This window comes from Ochotona princeps, chromosome 7, assembly GCF_030435755.1.
Source record: "Ochotona princeps isolate mOchPri1 chromosome 7, mOchPri1.hap1, whole genome shotgun sequence".
Classification (NCBI taxonomy): Eukaryota; Metazoa; Chordata; class Mammalia; order Lagomorpha; family Ochotonidae; genus Ochotona; species Ochotona princeps.
This window is the reverse complement of record NC_080838.1, coordinates 33,453,820-33,477,019: the sequence shown is the minus strand read 5'-3', so window position 1 is coordinate 33,477,019 and position 23,200 is coordinate 33,453,820. Positions and strand designations below refer to the sequence as shown.

The 23,200-nt window shown below is 38.6% G+C and overlaps 1 protein-coding gene across 1 annotated transcript in view; it reads left to right on the top strand.

Annotated features, from left to right (window-relative positions):
- Positions 1-23,200, top strand: part of SYNPO2 (synaptopodin 2) — a 185,614-nt gene that overhangs the window by 1,243 nt on the left and 161,171 nt on the right. The window lies entirely within an intron of this gene.

Genomic DNA, 23,200 nt, shown 5'->3' with positions numbered 1-23,200 from the left:
GCAAACTTTGCTTGATTGTAATAAACTAAGATATTTTATTGAAGAACAATGGAGCCTAAGAGATCAATTTCTTTTCTTATACCTGCATTAAAAATGGACCTAGATCTTTATAAAGTTTATGGACCATGACTTCTCCTCTTGGCTTTTCATTTTTTTTTTTTTTTGAAAAAATTTTATTTGAAAGGCGTCGTTACAGAGAGAGGAGAGAAGGAAAACCAGAAAGAGAGATCGAGAGATCTTCCATCTGTTAGATCACTCCCCAAATGTCTGCAACCGCAGGAGCTGAGCTGATCTCCGAGGAAGATCTCGGTCCCATGGACTTGGGTCATCCTTTGCTGCTTTCCCAGGCCATACTCTGGAGGCTGGATGGGAAGTGGAGCAGCCAGGACATGAACTGGGACTCGTATGGGATGCTGGCACTAGCAAGTGGAAGATTAGCCTTTTGAGCCATGGTGCCACCCCAGCTACATTTTTTTTTTTTTAATGTTTGATGTGTAGAGAGGAATTTTTGTTCAATCCTCTGCTCGCAGAAATCCACTTGGAAAATGCTTTTTCAATGTGGTGGTGGAATCCTGCCACCTAGCGGGCATTGCGAACATCAAGCATGAAGCAGGGAGTGAAAAGCAAGACTTTTGGAGCTGGGAGGTCCCTCAGGCATCTTCAGTTTAACTTATGCCATTTAGGTATCCGAAGAGGCCTGAGCCTTCTACCTGCAGCTGAAAAAGTGACAAAATATGTAAAGGCTGGTTCCACGAGATTTCTTTAGAAGTCAATAGATGGCAAGCAGCATCCATTTACACCCAGTTTAGTGAATCTGTAATTCATGAAGCTGAAGCCCATTTGTTGAGTCTAGAATAGCAGTTGGCTGGCAGTAGTTACTGAGATTTGGGTTCTAATTCCAGCTCTGATCTAACTTGCAGTCTGGCCCGGGGCTCACCCCTGCTGTCGCTGTCTCATCTCTCTCTCTCTCTTTCTCTCTCTTTCTCTCATGTGCGCTGGTGTAGAACGAAGAGGCAAACATTTTGAGTGCAATGGGAAAGCAGAGAAGTGGAGAAGAAATTAGAAAATAGGATCTATAAAGTGCTGTCTTGCTTGAGTATCCTAACATCCTAACCCACATTCGTTTGGAATTACTTGCCTCCCGGTTGAAATGTGGGGCCAGCACTGGCTAGAAGCTTTCTTTCTGGTGGATCTTTGGTAGTGGGATGTGAAGAACTGGGTGAGCACTGGTTCCTCCATGCTAATGCTGTAGTGTCACCACATGGTGGTGATTCTTCCAGGAGCAGAGGCAATTTTCTGGGGCCAAGGGGTGGGGCTGTGGAGACATTTGCCTAGTGGTGATATGTCTGATACCAGCATTCAGAGAGACTGTTGGGCTGTGGGAACCACAAATAATCCAGTCCCTGCACTTCCTCCAAATAGCCAGGCAATATATTTGTGGCTGCAAAAGATCACTGTTAAAGGCTCTGCAACTTTGTCTTCATTATCTAGTGTTACTGTGGAGTTAGGGGTTTTAAAATGTTAGAGTGAAAAATCAAATAAAATCAATGTCAGAATGAACCTGGATGTTTACCTTTGAGAGAGTGAGAGAGAGAGAGAGAGGTGTTAGAGTGTATTATTTTTTCCCATATGTCAAAGAGAATAAAAAACTTTAGAGAAGACCCAAATTTGAAGTCACTATGATGAAACCTAGTTTTGTTGGTATTGCTTTTTCTTAAGTTCAGATTTGTTATACCCTTTTAATAGTAGCATTGTTTCTTCTAGAAAGCCCTTGAACTAAGTGCTTGTCACTTGTTATAAATCAATAGTCATGGCTTTGGTAGGACCCTTGTTTTTGTTTGTTTTATTTTGTTTTGTTTAAAGTACCAGGTTTGTTCAATTCCTACGCTCTCTCACTTAGTTTGAGATGAGGTGAACTTTACTTAGGTATAGTGTTTCCAATCTATCAGGGCCTGGCCCCCTCCAAGTATGGCGATACAAAGAAAGAGGGAGAAGGATAAATGGAAGGATTCTTGCTGGCAAATCAAATGTTTATGATTTAAAATCTGGTAACTGATGAAAAATATTTACAAAATGTTCCTTTCTATAGACACAAGTTGTTGTACAATTTTAAAGGTTTACATTTTTCCCATAATTCTGTTCAAAATAAAAAGTAGCAGGTTGAAACAGCAGAAGAAAAGCTAGTCTTCTGCTATTAAGTAGATTTCCAACAAATACCCTTCTGGTAACATGTTTCACATCTCTTTTAGGAGATATCCAACAATCTTGGCATTTGGCTGATTGGCTAAACTGCATGCAAACCACACATTTTAATAGGAATATTAAGAATTGAAACTTTTCATTGACAGTTGAAGGTCAATGCCATCATATTCTGTTTCCAAAATAAAATGACTTTTTATTGCATATGTGCCAGCACACAATAAAATGAATTTTTAAAGGGCCCAAATGATCAGTAACTTAAGTCTGGTTTTGAATGTTTATGTATCTTTTAATTTATGTTGCAAATATATGTGATTTATATTTATAAATTATGTAACATTATATTTATAATGTTGAGTAATGTGATAGTGCTACTCGGCAAAGTCTTTTCAAAATACCATCTCCAGAAAGAAACTTAGCCAGAGATAAAACCCCATTTGAGTGTGCACAGATATCTTCATGGAAAGGATGCTGGCACTCTTCCTTTACAGAAGTCTCTCTTTGGAAAATTTGTATGTACATGGCTGTGCCATATTCTTGGCAGGTCACTTTGGAAAATCTTCATAAAAAGAAATGGAGGGAAACCTTGGTTTTGTAAGCAAATCTGACACAGTACTCAAAAATATCTCACGTTTTGAAAATAATGGATAAAAATGTGTTCACACATTTTCCTTTAAAAACTTTTATATAGTGCAAAGTTTAATTTTTCTTTCAACCTTTTAAATTCCTGTGGTATTTGTTTTATTGAATTTTGATTACATTTTCAAGTAATTATTGATTAAAATTGAGACAACAAATTATAATCATTCATATTGTGAGGCGGAAAAGGATTTAACGATCTTTCTGATAATTGTATATGAGCTCCTTAAAAACTTGTATCAACATAGGCCAAATCTATTTCAAATAATATAATTCAAATCTCTTAGTGCCATTGGTAAGGTTTCTAAAGTATTTCCAATAGAATAATTTCATAAATATAGCTATTTTCAGGAGAAAATAGGAACTTAATGTGTTTGAATGTTTATACTGAGAATAACTATCTTTTCTATTAGGAGAAAACCAGTAATATGTTTATTAGATTATATACCTATTACTGAAATGTTTAATTTTGTTTTGCATCTTTTCCAGAAATCGTAGAGACAGGGTTGTTTACAAAAATCAATGGGAACTAAATAAATCTATTAAGTTGGCGTTATTTTGGAATTGCATGTTTTAAAATCTTATGTTCCATTGTGCTATATGTAAGATACCTATAAAGACTAAAATTAAGCAATTGTATACCACTTATCATAACTCTGAAGTAAATGTCATTTTACAGAATTAAAAACTTGAAACTTAATGGATAAGATGGATCACCGTTGAAAGATGACAGCAAGATAAAATATTGGTTATGCAAGAGCTTTGGTTTGATATTAGAACAGCATATATGTAACTCACATGTGTCGAGTCCTGGCTATGTGGCAGGAAGTGTGCCAAGTGCTTTGTAGGTCTTATTTCTTCAAAGGTTCCTCCGAAACCTGAGATATGAAAAATGTTCTCATTTTAGAGGTGAGGAAGTTGAGGCACAGGCAAGCAGTCACTGCCAGAGGTTAAGCTGTTTTTAAAAAATGATGTAATTTGATTTTCCTGCTTCTTCCTTGGTGGAAACAGATGTCTGAAGTGACACAGGTAAGTTAATGTGATCCCAAATGAACAGTTTATATATTTAAGAAACCATGACTTATGTCCTTGATTTTTAAAATTTATCTACCTATTTATTTATTTTGAAAAGGCAAAAGAGAAAAAGAGAGACAGACATCTTTTATCTGCTGTTTTATTTCCCAGATGGCCATAATAGCCAGCCCTGGAGCCAGGAACTTGGAGCCAGGAACCAGGAGCCAAAAGTTTCATCTGGGACACATGAATGAGATGAGCCCAAACACTCGAACCACCTTTTTCTGCTTTTCCCAGCCCATTAGTAGGGAGCTGGATTGAAAATGGAATAGCCTGGACTCGAACCAGCATCCATGTGGGATGCCAGTGTTTCAGGCTTTGGCTTTACTCCAAAGGTTGACCCCCGTCCTTCCTGCTTTTAATTTGTCTGAAATTCTCACCGAGTTTCAGGATTTAGAAAAACTCTGAAGGTAATCCTGATGTGTGCTTAAGATTCACACCCACACAGTAAGTTGGGGCCAGAGAAGTCCCCCTAGGGTTTGCTTTGCTGAAAGTTGGCACTGTTAGGTCCTTTAAGCATTCCCCCAGTCTCCTTTCTCAACCAAGTTAAGAGACGAACTAGAAAGCAACCAAAAATTTATTGAGTTTGTGCTGGAAGAATTTTCCCTTTTTGTGGACAGACTAGGTGGGCTGAGGGGAAGCCAAGGGTGCTGGGAGGTTGATTACTGTAAAGACCAGGGCTGCCCTCAAGAATGGAAGATTGGCTAGCTGTTTCCTGAAAGTTTGTCTTCCTTGTGAATGATGGTTTTCCTGATGCCTTTTGGAGTGGAAGTGGGTGGGAGTGTGGAAAGAGGGCAGAGAGGAATAAAACTGGAAGAACATGTATCAGGAGGGAGAGAAGCAAGGGGAAATGGACGTGGAGATGGAGGGTATGTGTTGGGGGTGATGAGAGAGAAAAAGAGAGAGCATATGATTATATAATGTTCTTTAAAAATAACAATCACCTTAGTTTAATATCCCATGAAAGCTCAGAGTGCTTTACCTTTAGAGTTCTGGACAGTAACTTTTAAGGAATATCTGTGACTGGCAGGTTGACTCAACTGGCTAATCCTCCACCTCCAAGTGCCAGCATCCCATATGGGTGCCGGTTCGTATCTTGGCCATTCCATTTTCCATCCAGCTCCCTTCTTACAGCCTGGGAAAGCAGTAGAGGATGGCCCAAAGCCTTGAGACACTGTGCCCACATGGGAGACCCAGAAGCTGCTGGCTCCTGGCTTTGGATTGGTTCAGCTCTAGCTGTTGCAACCATTTGGGGAATAAACCAGTGGATGGAAAATCTTTCTCTCTGTCTCTCCTCTCTTTGTATCTTTCAAATAAAAATAAATAAATCTTTAAAAAAGAAACATCTCTTTTTTAGTTGATCTACTTTGGTAGATCAACCCAAAGTATGCCAAAAAAAAAAAAAAAAAAAAGGGAAAGAGGAAAGTTTATATTTCTCATTCAGCCCAAAGTCAAATTTCCATTGATTTACCTAGAAACCATAGATAGCTTCAACATGAACATCAGTGGAAGTCACATGAGTTGGTGATAAGTTTTCAGGACTGAACATCAAATATGTGTGATTGATAATATGAATCTTTGCAATGTAACTGCTTTTGTTTTGTTTGTTTTTGAGGAGTATCAACTCATTTAGTTATAAACACGAAACCATTTTTTTTCTTCCAGTAACTACTTCCAACCAAAATAGAGACAAATAATCCCTTCCTTAATGATACTTTGGGCAGATTCCATGCATTTCTGGTGGTTTTTAGTTATTATACAGTCCAGTTCAATTAAAGCTTCAATCTAATATGTGACCGAACTCTTCCCCGAAGCACCATGGCCAGACCTGTGGCTCCAGGCCTTGGCATGGGGAGAAAGGCACTGTCTGCCATTGACTCTCCAGGGCTTCAGGGAAGAGTGGAGATTGGGATATATTTATTTGTAATTTGATGAAATGACATTTCTTGCTTTATTTGCTGCCAGTTTTCTCTTGAATTGCTGTTAATGTCCTCCTGAGGGCTGACAGACACATGTGTGGTTACTTGCAATAGCCCTGGAGGGTTTCCCCAGTGCACAGTGCCCAAACATGAGAAAGCAAGTGCCTACCTGAATCTCTTCTGTACCCTCCACATCTAGTGGCCTTTCAAGATGCCAGTGTGCTCCTGCCAGCCCCAAGTTAAGAGTTGGGCTTCTCCAAGTAGGGTCCTGGGAGGGCATCTCCAAATCAGCCATGTTTAATGATCACCACTCACCTCCTGGAAATGTGGGGATCTTTTGCTTTGCCACTGGGAAAGTCAGTATGCAATGCCATTGTGATAGACACATCATTTCTTACTGGATTATATGCACATATTTTTCCATGGTGATGATATTAAAGGATAAATGTAGCTTATGAAATAACCTCCCTCTGTTACTTTATACATGTTCAAGAATGCATGCTAATTGGCATATTTGGCTAAACATGCCTCACATGTGAATATCTTGATAATTTTTCTAATATATGAAAGAGTTATCTCTTCTGATACTAGTAGATTGACAAGCTTTTGTTACTGTCAGTTTGTAGATTTCAAAAACTGGTCTTGAAAGAAATAGTTTAGAAAAATATTGTCTGAAGGGGCCCCAAGTCAAGCAGCTCTTTCCTGCTACCAGGATCATCATGCGGTTCTCCCACAGGAGCGTGAGGACATTGGACCACTTAGTATTACTGACAGTTGCGGTTGCAGTGACTTCAATGCAGGATTTGCATGACAATGAACCTCACCAAATCTGAAACCTTTCTTAAAAGCAAAAATGACACTTTTATCTTCTAATGATAATGACAAAATCGATTACAGAAGGACATTTCTTTCCAAGCTGCTGTGTCATGGGTCAAAGAGCAGAAAGAGAATCTATTTATTTGTGGATGAACTTGAAACAAAATACAAATTCTAAGAGGCTCATCATCTGTATTAACAAACTCATGATACAAACCAGTGCCATGAGGTTTTGTAACAGGAAATGGGGGATATCTGAGTCCGTTTCGGTAAAATAATCCTAACAGTCAATAGCTTCATCAAATTAAAAACTTGATCGGAGAGACAAAGTCACAGTGGCTTTTTCAGAAGTATTTCTTTTAATGTCCCAATGCAAACAAACTAGTTTGTTTTAGGTACTTTATTTTTCTGTGTTATCTACAGATTCTGGAAAGCTCTGTGTTAAAGTATTTGTAAAAATCTCTTGACACATGACGGATCACTAGATAGAGCTTTCCTTTACCAGCTCACTGATCCTGTTAGAGAATTATGCTAAAAATGTGGTAGACTTTGCATTGAGAAATTGTGTGTCCACAGTATGTCATTGGTCATGGTTTTCCTATTCCTTGGTCCTTGGTTTTTATGAACCCTTGGGGGTTTCTACTCTTACTTGGAAGTAGGGTGGGTACAGAATTGAAACAACAAGGAAGAGTAAGTGTTGTAGAACATAGCTGAATTGATGTGGCTTGAATTTTACCTTTTTAGTACACATTTTTCCCCCAAGAAATCTGTAATGATGGTCCATGGTTCTTCCTTTCACTCCTCTGAACACCTTACTGCCTTTAACAGCACCATCTGCAGAAAGTTTCAATTTTAATTTAAGAGGAACAAATAGAGCTCTCAACTACTAGTTGGCTCCCCAAATGCCTATGACAGCTGGGGCAGGACTGAAGGCCAAACCAGGAGCTAGGAACTCAGTCCATATCTTCCTCAGGGGTAATAGGAGCTCAGTTACTTCAGCCATCATGTGCTGCCTCTCAGGGGATGTATAGCAAGAAGAAGAAGTCAGGATCCAAAGCAGGTATCAAATTCTGATACTCTTAAGATGGGACATGGACAGTTTTAACTGCTAGGCCAAATGCTCACTCTTACAGGCTGTTTTGTTTAAGAAACTTGTATATGATGTTTATTGGATGTCTGGCATTTCTTGAATCACCTTTTAAATGTATTAAGTGGGGCAGTCATGGTCATGCTGTGGGTTAAGTGGCCACTAGGACATCCACATTCCAAATCAGAGTGCCAGTTAGCATCCTAGCTACTCTACTGCCAATCCAGCTTCCTGCTATTATGCCTGAAAGCAGTGAATGATGGCTCAGGTGCTTGAATTTCTGTCAATGATGTTGGAGCCCTGGATGAAGTTCCTGGCTCTCGGCTTCTGAGTTCATCTGTGTTGTTGCAAATAACAGAATTTCCTTCTGATGACTATTCCATTGTGTACATGTATCACATTTTCTATTAATGTTGATTGATATGTAAACATTTTTCATTTCTTGGCCATCGTGCAATAAACTTAGAAGTGTAGCTGTCTCTCCAACACACTGACTTTATTTCCTTTGGATATATGTACAATAATGGGACTGCTGGATCATGTGACAGTTTGATTTGTAATTTTTGGAGGCACCTCTGTATTATTTTCTTTAATAGCTATATGGTTAACATTGCCACAACAATGTTTAAGATTCCATTTTCTTCACATCCTTGCAGACACTTGCTGTCTTTTTTATTTAGGTCATAGCCATTCTGATAGGTGTGAAATGATATTTCATTGTATTTTGATTTATATTTCTCTGATAATTTGAGATGTTTAAACATTGTAACTTTTGAGTATTTTATGTCTTGTTTCTGAGAAACAGCTACTTGTATCTTTCCCTTATTTTTAAGTGGATTATTTGTTTTCTTTTAACTCTGTGTCTGTACTGTTTCTTGTCACTGACTCATAAATCTGTTGTTTTGATGCTGTCTCCTAAATCCTCGGAGTTTTCCCTTCTGTTCTATTCTTTCTTTTTTTTGTGTGTAATTCTAAATTACATGGTTTCAGTTTCACAGATTCTTCTTCTTGATCAATTCTACTATTGAGATTGCAGCTTTTTGTTTTCTTTATTGCATTTTTCTGCTTTAGGATTTCTGTTCAACTTTTTAAAAAAATTATTTAAATTTCTTTGTTAAATTTCTTACTACTTTCCTTGTCTAGTTGAATTTTTTCTGTATAATTTATGGAGGTTTGTAGAACTTCTTTAAAACTGCTAGCTTGAATTCTTTGTCAGTCAGTTCATACATGTTAATCTCTTTTAGGGACAGCTGCTGGCACCTTATTTTTTTTTCTGTTGGATGATGCCAGGCTTCCCTGATGGCTATTGATCTTTGTGGTTGTGCAGTAATGCCAATGCATTGAAGAAGCAGGTACCTAGGACAGCCTTTGCTGCCTAAGAATGTCCTTCAGTAGTAAGCCTGGTCAGAATTTCAGGGGAGGTTGCCTGTGGACCCTAAGCCCAAGAAGGCTGAAGCTGTTACAGTGCTGGGGGACTTATCTAAGTCCGGAACCACATGGCTGACGTATTACCATACTGGAATGTTCCATCCACTGAAGCTGTCATGTTGCTGGGGTATCAGCTGGGATGTTAACTCCCACAGCTGAGCTAGTCTAGCACTGGGGTATGCCTCAAGTTCCTGGCCAATAAGGCCTCCCTGTCACTGTGGGTTATTTGGAACCCAAGAAACTTTGTCAGCTGTGAAGATGCAAGCTAGAATTCAAGTGTATCTCATGTGTTCTACATGTTCCTGTCTGACACTGAAGTGGGTCAGACAGGAGCAATCTGCAAGTACCACCTTGAAGTCACTTCCACAGAGGTCCCATGGGTGCTGAGCTGTGCTATGGTGAGCCCATTTTAGGATTTCAAAACAAAGTACTTTGCTCACTTCTCTTTCCCCCAAGTGAATGTTTCACCTCTCTGTACTGTATAGCCTTGGACTAGGAAAGAGGTGCTTCAGATATTGCCAAGCTAGTCTTGCTGTCCTCTTCAATGTGTCTTTTCTTATTATTATGCTCTATCCAGGCACTATGATCTTTCACCTTGTTTCCTTAGCTCTTGTGAAGATACATTTTTGAATGGACAGTTGTTCATCTGCAGCAGAACGATTGCCAGAGATTTCTGTTCTATAGTCTTGCTCCTCCGGCACACTTTTAGTTTTCTTTATTTTTTATTTATTTTCATTTATTGAAAAGGAGAACAATGCAGGGAGGAAGAATGAGATCATCCATCCATGGATTCACTACCCAAATGCCCACCACAGCCAGGGTTGGACCGCACCAAAGCCAGGATCCTGAAATTCCATCTCAGTCTCACATGTGGGTGATCCAAGTATTTGAGCCATCACCTGCTTCTTCCAAGGGTACCCACTGGCAAGAAGCTGGATAGGAGGTTGAGATAGGACTTGAACCCTGGGACTCCGATGCTGTGTGCCAATGTTCCATGCAGCAGTTTATCTTCTGTGCTACAATGCCTGCCCCTTCTATACTTATTTAAAGACATGATTTTTTTTTAAGCAAAATATTTCTAGTTGCAGGACCAACTTTGAGAATTTCTTCATGTAGCCCAGACACAGTAAAGGTGAAATTATTAAAGGGTTATCAAACCGAGGCATTTAGGAGACAGTTGGAGTACTAATTTTCTGCCTTCTCAATAGCCTCTTTTTCCTGTTCTGTCTTCCTGAACCCACCATCTCAGCTCAGACCCTCATGATTTATCTTGTAGACAATTCCATAGCTTTGTGACTGGTGTCTGTGCTCTGGTTTCACATTCTTCAGGTTCGTGCTCCTAGGAGCTGCCAGGGAAATTTATTTTTAATCACCTGCTCTACCACTGCTTAAAATACCCCAGACACTAATAACCACATCACTTTTATCTTGTGTGCAGACAGCTATTTTGTGCCTTATGAATTGTTTTGGTCACAGTGCCCCTGGTGCCATTTTTTTTTTCAAGATGAGGAAACTGAGACTTAATGAAGATCAGTTACCATCTTAAACTCTTGCAGTTAGCGAATGGCAACACCAGGGTAGAGAAATTTTAATTTCAGAGTGTGTGCTCTTAGTTGCTACCCAACACTAAGGCTCATCCATTGGCTGGTGGCTCCATGAGGCACATCAAGTGTTTTCAAGATTTGGGCACTAAATGAATGCCCAGCCTCAGCTCCCATCACTCTTCTAGAAGTGCATCTGTCCATTTGGAAATGCTCCAGTCCTCTCAAAACTCTATGCCTTTTGTGGCTCTTCATCTTTGCTCTGTCTTCTGCTGGAAGGCTTGCCTGTCCCTTGCCTCAACTCCCACTCCAAAAAACTTGGAGCAGATCTCCTTCCACTGGAAGAGTCTCCTAGAGGAAGTCTTCTGGGAAGTTTGACTTGGTTTTCAAGTTGGAGGTAAGCCCTGGTTCCTCTACACTCCCATGATCATACAGCCTTCACCTGAGTTGGTATGTGCTTCTCTGTCTGTGGCTATGGATTTTGCTCATGTATCTGCTTCTTCATTGCCCAGTGATTTCCAGAAAGGTCTGACTGTTCTTGGAATAAGAAAATTCTGAGTAGCCCATTCACTCATGTAGCCTAGACCTGTAAGTGAAATACAATATTCTTATAAGTACATGTGTATTTGGGTTATTTCTGTACTGATATTATATGTCCAATATAAAGCATGTGCAATGGGACAAAGAAAAGAGATAAAGGATGATAGGAATGATTTTAAAGCTATTTTTTAATGTAATTTTTTGACAATACAAAGCAACTTTTTATTCTCATTGATCAGTAAGGTCTTTTTTTGTATGTGTTGAGTGTGTGTGTGTGTGTGTGTGTGTGTGTGTGAAAAGATTGACTGACTTTATGATTTGAAATGTTTTATGTGACCCTATGTGGCATGTTTCAAAGTTATAGTAAAATTTTAGTTTAATAAAGAGTGTATTTGGAGAACCAATCTCTTTGTATGGGTAGATGTACTTTGAAGAAGTCAGTAGATGATAATCAGTCTTCATTCACATCAATTAGTACTATAGATACAGTTATAGCATTTTTATTTTACATAGAACAAGACATTTTATTAACTCTAATGCTGGCTGGTGCATAGCAAATTAGAGTTGTAGTTAGGGGAGGAGACAGAAGAAAGCTTCAGATACTTAGTTGGATTTCTGATCAGATTAAAAACTCTTGAAGGTCAACAGTACAATTATTATTAAAACCTTTTGCATTTATAGGGCTTGCTGTCACTTGATAGCTTTTGTTAAGAGTCACTACAATAAAGACTGTAACCAGTCTCTCCCTTGTCAGTGAAACCAGAAACAAAGTAAGTAAAACAAGAATTGTGGCATATGATATGAGAGCATTTATTTTCTTTGTATTTTTGCATAATGTTTACATAAAAAAGCTTTTAAGGTTAAGTATTATTTTTGACTTTTCAAAATTATCATTACAATGGGTTTTCTTGAGTTCTAGATCACAGTAACTTTATTAACAACCAAATATACTTTCTGATGAGTTGGGAAACACATCTTAAGATGTAGCACATAGGATAAATCTTCCTCTGTGATTTTGTTCATTGTTTGGATAATGAATGATATTCAATTTATCTTACATTTAGAAGTTAGATTCCGATTGCTATGGCAAAAGTTGATCATAATGAAAACTGAAAGGTTTTCTCCATAGGGTTGCAGTCCAAAAAATGCTGTGGACATTTCTTTTTTTCATTATGTAATTCTTATCAGTGGACTCTTAGATTGGCATTTTGACTTGGTCATGGACTACTCTTGCAAAACCATCTTTTCAGCCAAGCAAATCTGAAAAACATCTTTCCAATGCAAGGAAAATCATCTAGTTTGCTAACAAAGTTGTAAGTCATGGATATTTCAGGGCATGCTTGAAAAATGGACTTTAACAGCTCCAACTCTCTCTTTATGTTAGGTTTCTTTCCTTCTTCATAGCCGTGCAGTCACTATCCTATTGCCTGCCTATTTTGAAAAACTGAAAACAGCTTTCTTTGAAGATCAAATTTTTCATGGACACAGAGCTATTTGGAATGAACCCCAGAGAAAGTGGAATGCTGGGTTCTCACTCAGTCAGTTTTTCTTTTCTTCCATTAGCCCTGAGATACCTCTCAGTAAATTCATAGCAACCCAGTTCTTGGGCCAGAAGATTGACCATCAAAAGGGAAAACAGTTCTTCAATAAAAGCCAACTGATCAAACAGAACTTTTTCATAATATGCCTGCCACTTGCCACCAAGGGCTGTCTCCCTTGTTCAGGATGTGCTAGAAACATCTTCTTGGCTTTTTCCAGGGCCACTGGTACTTTGTGATCCACGGCACCGCGCGGCACCCTGCTGCTCCTCTTGGCATCCAACTTCAAACTCCTCGTGCCTGTCCTAGCCCTGGGAATGTGGGTGGGAGACCTGACCGGCTGCTCCCCCCGGGATAGTGATGGTGAGCAAGGCCATGTTCCCCGCATTGGGTATTGCTCTTGGAGCTGTGGTGGGACCCATTGTGGGAGGGACTCCGGTGATTCCCAGCTCCTGATTGCCTACCTCCATCTGCAGGTACTGAATGCTGCATATATGCTGGGGCAGTTCTGCCGTTTGCGTTGTTGTAGAAATCGTTCAGTTTTTTGCAAAGTAATTTGCTTGTAGACATTCGTCTTTTCTGATGTACTCTTTTTGTTTTTAGTGACTGATTGTAAGAGATTATATTTGCATAGTTTAATGTTAAATCCTTACGAAACTTTTGTGAAGGTACAAGAACAATTCATATATTCTTGTTTCTAGTTAAGGACATTTTAAAGAAATATGCACTTAGAACATTTTCAGCCCCCCCATCACCCAATTATAGAAACATTTTCAACAGTGCTTTTCTAAAACATTTTCTCTGATTTTGATTTATTTCCATTTTTAAGAAGTTATTTACAAAGTAGGCCACTGTTAGGGAACACATTGTATTTTTTAAAGATTTTTTTTTTTAATTGGAAAGGCAGATATGCAGAAGTCAGAGCTAAGCTGATCTGAAACCAGGAGTTTCTTCTGAGTCTCCCACCCGGGTGCAGACCCAAGGTTTTCGGCCATTCTCTACTGTCCTCCCAGGCCACAAGCAGGGAGCTAGATGGAAAGTGGTGCCCACATTGGATCTTGACACATGTAAGGTGAAGATTTAGCCACCAGGCTATTGTGCTGAGCCCTATATTTTTAATTCTTAAATAGATGTCAGGAAATAGGCATCTAACAGAGCAGTTAAGATACTTGTTAAGACGAAAATGTCCTATATCAGAGTATTGAGCTCACAACCATCTCCATCTCCTCTCTGCACTTTCTTGCTAATACAGGCACAGGCAGGCAGTGGTGACAGTGCTACTAATTGGGTTACTGTCACCCACAAGGGAGACCTGGCTTCTTCTGGCCTCATTATTATGGCCATTTGGAGAGTGAATCAGTAGAAGAAGATTTCCCCTGCCTTTTCAAATAGATAAATAATTCTTAAAATGTTAGGTGATGGGTGAACAAGCACCCAATTTGGAGCATCCACGTATTTGCTGAGTGGAACTGTGTGAAATATTCTCCATGATTCTTTAAAGGATTTGCAGGAGATACCATTGAACCTCAGTAGTATCAATTTCTATGTGACATTAAACTCTCCACATCATTGTAACATGCTTTAAATATTTCATTTTAGTTTAAATATGAGTTTCTACAGAGTCAGCTATGATAATGACATTCTGCAGCATTTTTACATTTCCATTTTCGATCGATTTTGCTGCCTAAACTTACCTACAAGCAGTATATTGAATAGGCTTGATGTGACACCTTCATAACCTTACTATAGATTATTATTTTTGGTTAATTCCTGTTTAAACAGGTATTCTGAGTATAATTTTATTTATACTAGTTTTCTGTAAAATGTTGATTTTTCTTTAATAATTCATTTACATTTGATACTTTATCCCAGCTTGTCTTGTTATTGGAATTCCCAAAGAAGTAGATCTTTATTTCAGGATTGAAATTGAATGTAAAAAATACAATAGGTTGACATAGAAGCACGTGTTCCTTTATCCAGCTACGCAACATACATCTTCCAATGTGTGACTTGCTTTAATATTATGTAAATCAACTTCCAATGATTTTTTTTTGCATTTTCAATAATACCTTCTGGAAAAAATTGTTGACTTGTTGCCACATTATATTTGAGCCATTTAAAAATTGTATTCAGGAGGATCTTTCTAAACATTCTTTTGATTTAGATTCTGTATACTTTTAAGTAGAGTATTGCCTGGCTGTAATCACTGTTCAAAGAAACAAATCTAGAAATTTTCATGTTCTGAATGCCTGGTTATTAGGTGTATTTCTGATTGTGTTGGGTTCTCACCAACACAAGCTAATATCGCAGATCAAAACAAGGAAGATTCCTGCTTAGCAACAGTGGATATGACTTCATGGTTTCTGTTATTCAGTATGATTTTGAATATTTGGTCTACTGGTCACTCAGGAATCAACAGCCATGGTCTTTAATCTGACAGCATGCCTGATGCGGAGTGGCATTAGCATCAGAGCGCCATCCCTGTTATGTTCTTGCTGTCCTTTGCCTGACACACATTATCTTCCATGAATGGTTTTCAACCTTTGGCATTTTGAGAGAGTTGATTCAGTTGACACCAGATAATTATATGGAAATCACTTCATCAATTACAGTAAAATGTAATATATTGCAAAGTGATGAAAGGAAATGAGTCCACAAAAATATATGTGTTTTTGTTAGGTTTCTTTCCTTCTTCCCAGCAATGTAGTCACTATGCTATTGCCTGACGTTTTGAAAAACGAGGCAATAAATATGTAAACAATAAACATACAGGCAAAAAATAGATTTTAATATATTGGAAGCCTCCTTTTTTCCTTTTAAGATAACCTCATTTGACTGTCTAGTGTATAGAACATAGTGGACCAGAATACCAGTGTCAGTCCATATTCAATTAGACAGATTACTAGTTAGCACTTCTTTCATTCTCATTTTGTAGATGACAATTAATGTGCATGAATGTCTAGTTGGCTCTGAGTGTGCAGATTAAGTCAACACATGGGTACTACATCTGATACTGGAGTTCCAGTGAAGAGTTCTGGCTGCTCTGCTTTTGATCTGGCTCCCTGCTAAGCCATCTTGGAAGTAGCAGGTGATGGTTGAAGTTCTGTTACACTTATAGTAGGCCGGATGGGGTTTTTTGCTCCTGGCTTCAGGCTAGTCAAGCTGGGCTACTGTGGCCCTTTAGGGGAGTGACCTGGTAGGTGGAAGATAGTTTTCTTTCTTTCTCTGTTTCTGTCACTCTGCCTTTCAAATAAATCAATCTTTGTGCCTGTGTTCCCATCATTAGGTGAGCATGGCCTCATGAGAATCACTTCTGCACTGGCATCTTCCTTTTTCCTCCCCATTCATTTTGGCTTTTCATGGTAGAGCAGCCTGTGAATAAGCTCTAGAACATTGTTTGAAACTGGATAATCACTGCTACCTCTCATGGAGTTGTTTGGTCAAAAATAATACCATACTAATCTTTTCCTTTTCTCTGAAATTGAGCCTCCCAATGGGAGAATAGTAATTTAAGGAGCGCTGAGGAGAATCTGATACATGGATCTTGTTTATTTTGACCTCAGTGTCAGAGCGAAGAAGGACTTGATTCTGTTTTCTAGTGTGTCTTAATTTCAGCTCTCCTTCAGAAGGTCATGGTTTTACTTAGATGTTGTTTGAAAGTTGACACATGAAAAGGACAAAGGAATCCTGAATCTGGTTACCATTTCATCATGTAGCCTTAAGCATCCTTTAGTTTTTGAGCCTCAATTTCCTCATCTGTAAAATGGGGTATGTGGAATGAAACTGTTTGGTGGATTAAAAATGTTGGAATATTAAGGTGTTCTAAAGGTGAGGAATCTGAAACTCTTAGAAAACCAGTGAATCTCGTGCAAGGTTCTGTAAGGGTGGTATGTTGAGACAATTATTTGGGACCCAGTAATCATGCAATGCAGGGCTTTGCAGTCATCTTTGCTATTATCCTAATTAGAGGAGGAAATGATTAGAGGAAATTATCAGTAGAGGAAATAACTAGTAAGTAGTAATTAGAAGAGAAAATTAAACCTGTTTGCCACACAGATTTTATTTTCTTCAGAAATGAAGAGAAGCAGTAATCCGATTGTGTTTCTACAGATACAAAGAGGAAAAGCAAAGGCACTGAAGTCAGATGTAATAACCTCTGATGACTCCTTCTCTCTAAGCAAGTTTTCATTTTTGTCAAATATGATGGTTCACAAAATACGTGCAGTATCCATTCCAACCAGTATTTCTTTGTATACAGTTTAATTGCTTTCTGACAATGGATTCTAAAATGTATGTATTTTGTAAGGCCAGATAATATGAAATGATTGTCCTAGTTGAAAACAGTATGGAATTTAAAAGGAAGTACCTCATGCTATATAGAACTCATGGCATAGAATTCTGTTGAGCTGTTTAGAGAAGGTGGACTTTTACTCTGCTCCGTTAGACTCATTGCCTCAGCGTCCTTATTTGCAAATAGAGAGCTTTAGCAGCCATCTCTGAAGACTCTTCTCTGGGTGAAAAACTGAACATGTGAGTTACTTAGTGTATAGGAACTGCACAGGGAGTCCTAAAAATTATGGTGATGACTTTGGGAGATGTTCTAATTTTAATTCACCAACTTTCATGAAATCAAGACATATCTGCTGTCTTCTGTTCAGGATATTTTATGTCCCAGATGTCAGTGGAGGACTTGGTACAGCCCCTGGCGTCCCTCCCTGTGAGGTGGCATTTAATGGTTTCAGGATGGTGCCTTGTGAGTTCTGAATAACCCAACATTGCTTAATTGGAAACAGCATAGGGAAATCATCACGAAGGGAAGAAATCATTTCAAGTGCTTTGAAAATACAAAAGAAAATAAATTGTCCTTGCTAAGTAAATATAGGACAGTAATGTCTGAACAGTCAGTAGGATTCTCTGCTGGGGCCTTTGGCAAAGGCCAATGAGCCTTTCATTTCCTTCCCCAGCACCACCCGCATGCTTGCCTTCTAAATTACTATATAAGGTTGCCTTTTCTAAGTAAATGATAATATGTGACACTCCTAGGGTGCTTAGCTCTTCTAACAGCAGTGCGCTTCTTTTATCAGTCAAGATCAAACTAAAATGAAAAAACAAAACAAAACAAAAAGCCCCCCCAACCAGAATCTGTGAAGGGAGTGGCAGAAAACACCATGAAAGTCATCTGTATTTTTTTTTAATTAAAACTTAACATTTTCCCTTGGGTGGTGCTCAGCATGACGTCTTTGAGATGGAATCGGGTATCTATGATATTACATCTCTTGGCTGCCGCAAGAAGTGAAAAGCACAGTGATCCACTTTCCGGTCTCCAGGCTTTCACCTGGCTGCCTGCCAGATGCAGAGTTGTTGACTAGAATGGCTCCATCCTGGGGCGGAGGGACAGTCAGGGCGAGGTGAGGCAGCTGATCAGCCTGGTCTTGCATCTGTTGTCTAGGTGACCACAGATCCCTACAGCTGCAGACATGGGATGGTGGGGGATGGGATAAGGGTCCCGGAGTGGGGAGAGAGCTGAGTCAACACAGATTTGATTATAGATCCTGGGAGGATATTTATTCCATTACACCCTTCATTACCTCCCTCTCCTGACTCTTTGCATCTCTTTCTTATTTGACAAGAATGGCCAGTTCACCCCTGTAGACATGGCATGAGCATTTTCCAGGAGGTTGTTTCAGCTTCCCAGCACCTCAAGCAGGGGCACTCCTGTGTAAAATGTGCAAGGCCCTTCTCCCCCCTCCATTGTGCCTGGGGTCCTGCTGTCTCCCTACCATCAATGCAGCTTTCTTGGGTGGGCCACTTGCTTCTTCCAGTGGGCATGTTCTGATTTACTCACAAACATGTATTTATTCTTTCCTCAAATCTCTTTTTTTTTCTGAAATAGAATATTCATCTAATTAATTTCTCCTGTGTACAGAGAAGATGAGCAATAAAGACTTAAAAAAACTATGATGGATTAACAATGATCCTTATTTTTGTTAGTTATTTAAAACAGTTCGAGTTCTAGTTCATACGGTATTCTGATATTATTACATGAAGCTAATTCCTGCATCCTGGTTCTTTACCGTGAGCTGAAAACACCAGACGCAACGAGGTATCTTAGGAAGTTTATTCCAGTGGGGGAGAAACAGGGTGGAGTTAGTGGAGATCAGCAGGGACCGGGGGGTGGGGCGGGAAGGGAAGATAGTGGCACCTGGGACCCCTAATAATCATGTAGACCCACAAGGTGTGGAAGGTGGGGATTGGGAGGGATTGAGGGCAGGCCCCAGGGGATTGGTGCCTGCAGGTGAATGCCTAAGGATGATTGGCGAGTGGGTGGGGTTGGGATATTGGGGGTGGGATTCTTAGGTGAAATGCCGGGTTACATCTGATTGGTGGATGGTTAGACCTCACGAATTTCACGAAATGTGAGGAAGAAGGAAGGGTGCCAGGCAGGGTGTCAGTCTTCATAATGACCTTCAAATCGCTCCTCACAATTTTTAATCTAGTAAGTGATCAAATTTCACTGAGTTAAAACAAGCATTTATTTTGGGGAAAGTTCACACTTTGTCATTAATACCGTGGAGACTGCAAATTTGCATTGAAATTCAAAAGCTGTAATAAATGTCAGTGGAAGCTGTGTTGCAGGATTGGAGATAAGAATGAAGGGCAGGGAGAAGGTGACGAGGATGACAGGGTCTGGGGTCTTGGGCACAACCCAAAATAAGGACAATCTAATTAACTGGAGCTTCTGTCTAGGTCCCAGTGTCCTGGAGTCACAGGAGCAAAGGGATTTCAGTCTATGGTAGGCCTTCTAATTTCACACTGCCACACGGCCTGCTGTTTGTTATGGTATAGAAACTTGTTTTGCATTAGTATTGCTACCTAAAAGTTTTGCGTTTTTTACTTTTTTTAAAAAAAAGTTGAAATTGTTTATTTTGTATTTATTTTTATTTATTTGAAAGGCAGAGTTGCAGAGAGAGGAAATGAGAGAGAGAGAAAATCTTCCATCCACTAGTTTACTCCTTAAATGGCTACAGCAACCAGGAGCCGAAGGCAGGAGGAGCCAGGCACTTCTGGGTCTCCCATGTGGGTACAGGGGTCCAAGCATTCCACCCATCCTCCGCTGTCTTCCCAGGCACATTAGCAGGGAGATGGATTGAAAGTAGAGCAGCAGGTTCCTGAACTGATGCCCATATGGGATGCTGGCATATCTGATCCCATACAGGATGCAGAGGCTTAAGCTGATAAGCCACAACGTCAGCCCCCAAGGTTTGCCTTTTTCATTGTTTGTGCCTTTAAAGTAAGTTTCTGTATCTTTCATAGCTTTGGCTTCTAAAATAGTGTTTTCTGAGTGGGTGATTAATATGTGCCGTGTGTGCATGACTCGATACCACAGACTTTTATACATATTGAAAATGTATTTTTATACTTGTTGACTGAATAAATGAATGAATATACATCTTTATTGTTAATGTGAGAATAGCAAGAACCCAAAAGCCTGACTTGCTGATGTTTAATTTGATTCTTTTTAAAATGAGCGGCTTATTTAAAGGATAATTATAAGAGTGACATATATCTTTGTGTGTGTTTATGTTTTTGTTTGATAATGTAAAGCACAGATTGGAGACATGCAATGAGAAGACCGTGGTTGAATTCAGAATCAGGAAGCTTGGAATCTAAGCCAGTAAGCTAAGCTGACCTTACTGTTGTTACCATAACGAATTGACTCCAACCTGCTCTATTTGTATCATGGCAGATTTAGAACAGATGACGTTTTTGACCCGTTTTGGTTAAGGTCTCTGAAACCAAGAAGAGAGGAGGAAAAAGAATATGCCCATGAATGGTCATATTTTCTCAGCTAATTTGAATAGTAAAGGATTTTCCGGAAAGGGTCATTTTATTGATATTTCTCAACATTATAGTCTGCAGGATATATATGTGTATTTCTTTTAAAGAAAAACCTCAAAATGGCACCTACTTAATGTATATTTTTGTTTGCTTTTTCTTTTTCGTGCTTTAAATGTTACTTCAGTAAATTTGTATGAAAGGCAGCATTTTCCAATGTCTTTCTTTTCCTGTGAAAAAATCTTTGATTCTTTTCCTTTCCTTGTCAATTACCTAAGTAATAAGGTGGTTCCCCAGCAGTGCCATTTTAATCAATATATGCTCATGAATTTAAATGTAATTGGTGGGTTTTTTTTTTAAAATCAATCCAACTTCTTAAACTCTACATTTAACATGATAGATAGCTCTTTTAGCTCCCTTTGCTCTGCTAAAGATGACGGGCACTACATCTACAGTAAAGCAAATCATTTCCAATATTAAAATGGCTGCAATCTTCTTCACTCACTTTGGTGAAGCACTCTAATTGATGAGGACAGAAGAGATGATGTATTTGTAATTGTTCCTCTATTTTTTGAACTTCTCTTATTTGGGTAAAATATGCTAAAGAGAAAAAGATGAGAATCAATAAACATGGACTTGATTAGTTTAGCTCCAAGCTCAGTTTTTGTTGTTGTTTCATTGCATCATGGCTGTAGCCTATAAAAAGATTCCCCAAGGGCCGCATTTTTAAAAAGTCAAAATTTCTAAACTTGAAAAGAACTTTTATTTTTGCATTATAAAAATGACACATTGTCATTGTAAAAATAATTCAAACATGACAGAAATGGGTAAAATATAAGCATAATACTAGCCAGAAGTAAAACATCTTTGACATTTTGGCAAACAAGTTTTCTGACACCTTTTTCTGTACTCACATCAACACACCATCACCCTGGTAGTCCATGTTAAAAAATATGGTGCCCTGTGTATTTCCTTATGAACTGAACAGAGACATTTTTCAGTCAATGAATACTGACATACGTTATAATTTGTAATGGCTGTATTTTATTACATGATGAGGAGTGAGCTTAATTAACTTAATCTATTCTCTACCATACTTGCCAGTTATTTCTAGTTTCTGTCCATGAATGGTAATGCTAAAATTCCTAGAAATGGAATTGCCAGCACTGGAGTATGCTAAGTGGTGGCTTTCTTTCTTTCTTTTTTTTAAAGATTTATTTTATTTTTATTACAAAGTCAGATATACTGAGAGGAGGAGAGACAGAGAGGAAGTGGAGCTGCCGGGATTAGAACCAGCAGCTATATGGGATCAAGGTGAGGACCTTAGCCACTAGGCCACACTGCCGAGCCCCAGTGGTGGCTTTCTTAAACTGCCTTCTTTTACTTTATTTGTGTGTGTGAAAATAAAGATTGTGTGGATTAATTTCATGACCCAACTATTATATATAAAAAAGAATGTCTTATTGGTGCATGTGACTCTTTATTATATGGACTCTTGTGGATTTGTTTGGCTGCTACAATAAAGTAGATGTCACATTCACATAATCTAAACAGTGTATTTCTAATCTCCATGAAAAATATTGATAATGAGTCATAACTTTAAAAAAACATTGTAACATTTTTGATAGAAAAAAAATTCAGATTTGCTTTGATTATTTTAAATTTCCAGGTTGTTTCAGGGTCAACATTTATTTGTAGATGAATTTTAGAAGCAGTGGGCAAGGAGATATTAATGCTTGGGAAGGCAAGGTGTATAGCTTTGCATAAAATTAATAGGATAAGATAAATATATCATGTTTAAAAAATATCTACCCTAAAGAAGTAACTTTGGAGAGGATTATAAATAACACTGTGATACTTTTTTCTAATGGAGGTTCATTTTCAAGAGAAGAAGTTCCTTTTAGGCAACATATCATTGAAACTTAGGCCTAATATTTATTAGTTTTGTTTTTATTCACACAAAGTTTTAGAAATTTTCCATTTTGTTTTTAGTATAATTTATATAATTTAGTTTTTTTAAAATTTTGGTTATAATCACAATGATTTATTTCAAAATAAATTAGAAAAAATGTTTGTTTCCAATGGCAGCAAAATGCATTTTTGAAATCCTGCCCTTCTTGTGTTTAGATAATTATATAATTTAGTTTTAAAATAGGTCCCCCTCCTGTCTGATTCTCACTGAATGAAACTAAATAATTCTTTAGAAGATCAAATGTAGTGGCCATAATGTCCTAGAAGCCCACTGAATGATACTCTGGCATTGTAAGTGGGGTCCTAGAGGCAACACATCCAGCAGCCTGGCTAGGTGTCCAGCTCCACGGGAAGGACTCTGTGCTGAAATATGAGTGCATAGTTCATATGAACTCTTGGGCAGCCGTAGGATATTACAAAAAGCACCTGTGATTGTAACTTGACCCCCTAGGGATGCCTGTTTTGGAAAAGAAAGCTTAGAAGATTGTACAATCTGCAGAAGATGAGAACTGACACGCAAGTAGACATCTCTTCCATTTCCATGACCTTTAGTTGAGTTTTGTGGATGGAACAGGGCTGGTCTTGAGTGATTGTAGACTACAGACCTGCCTG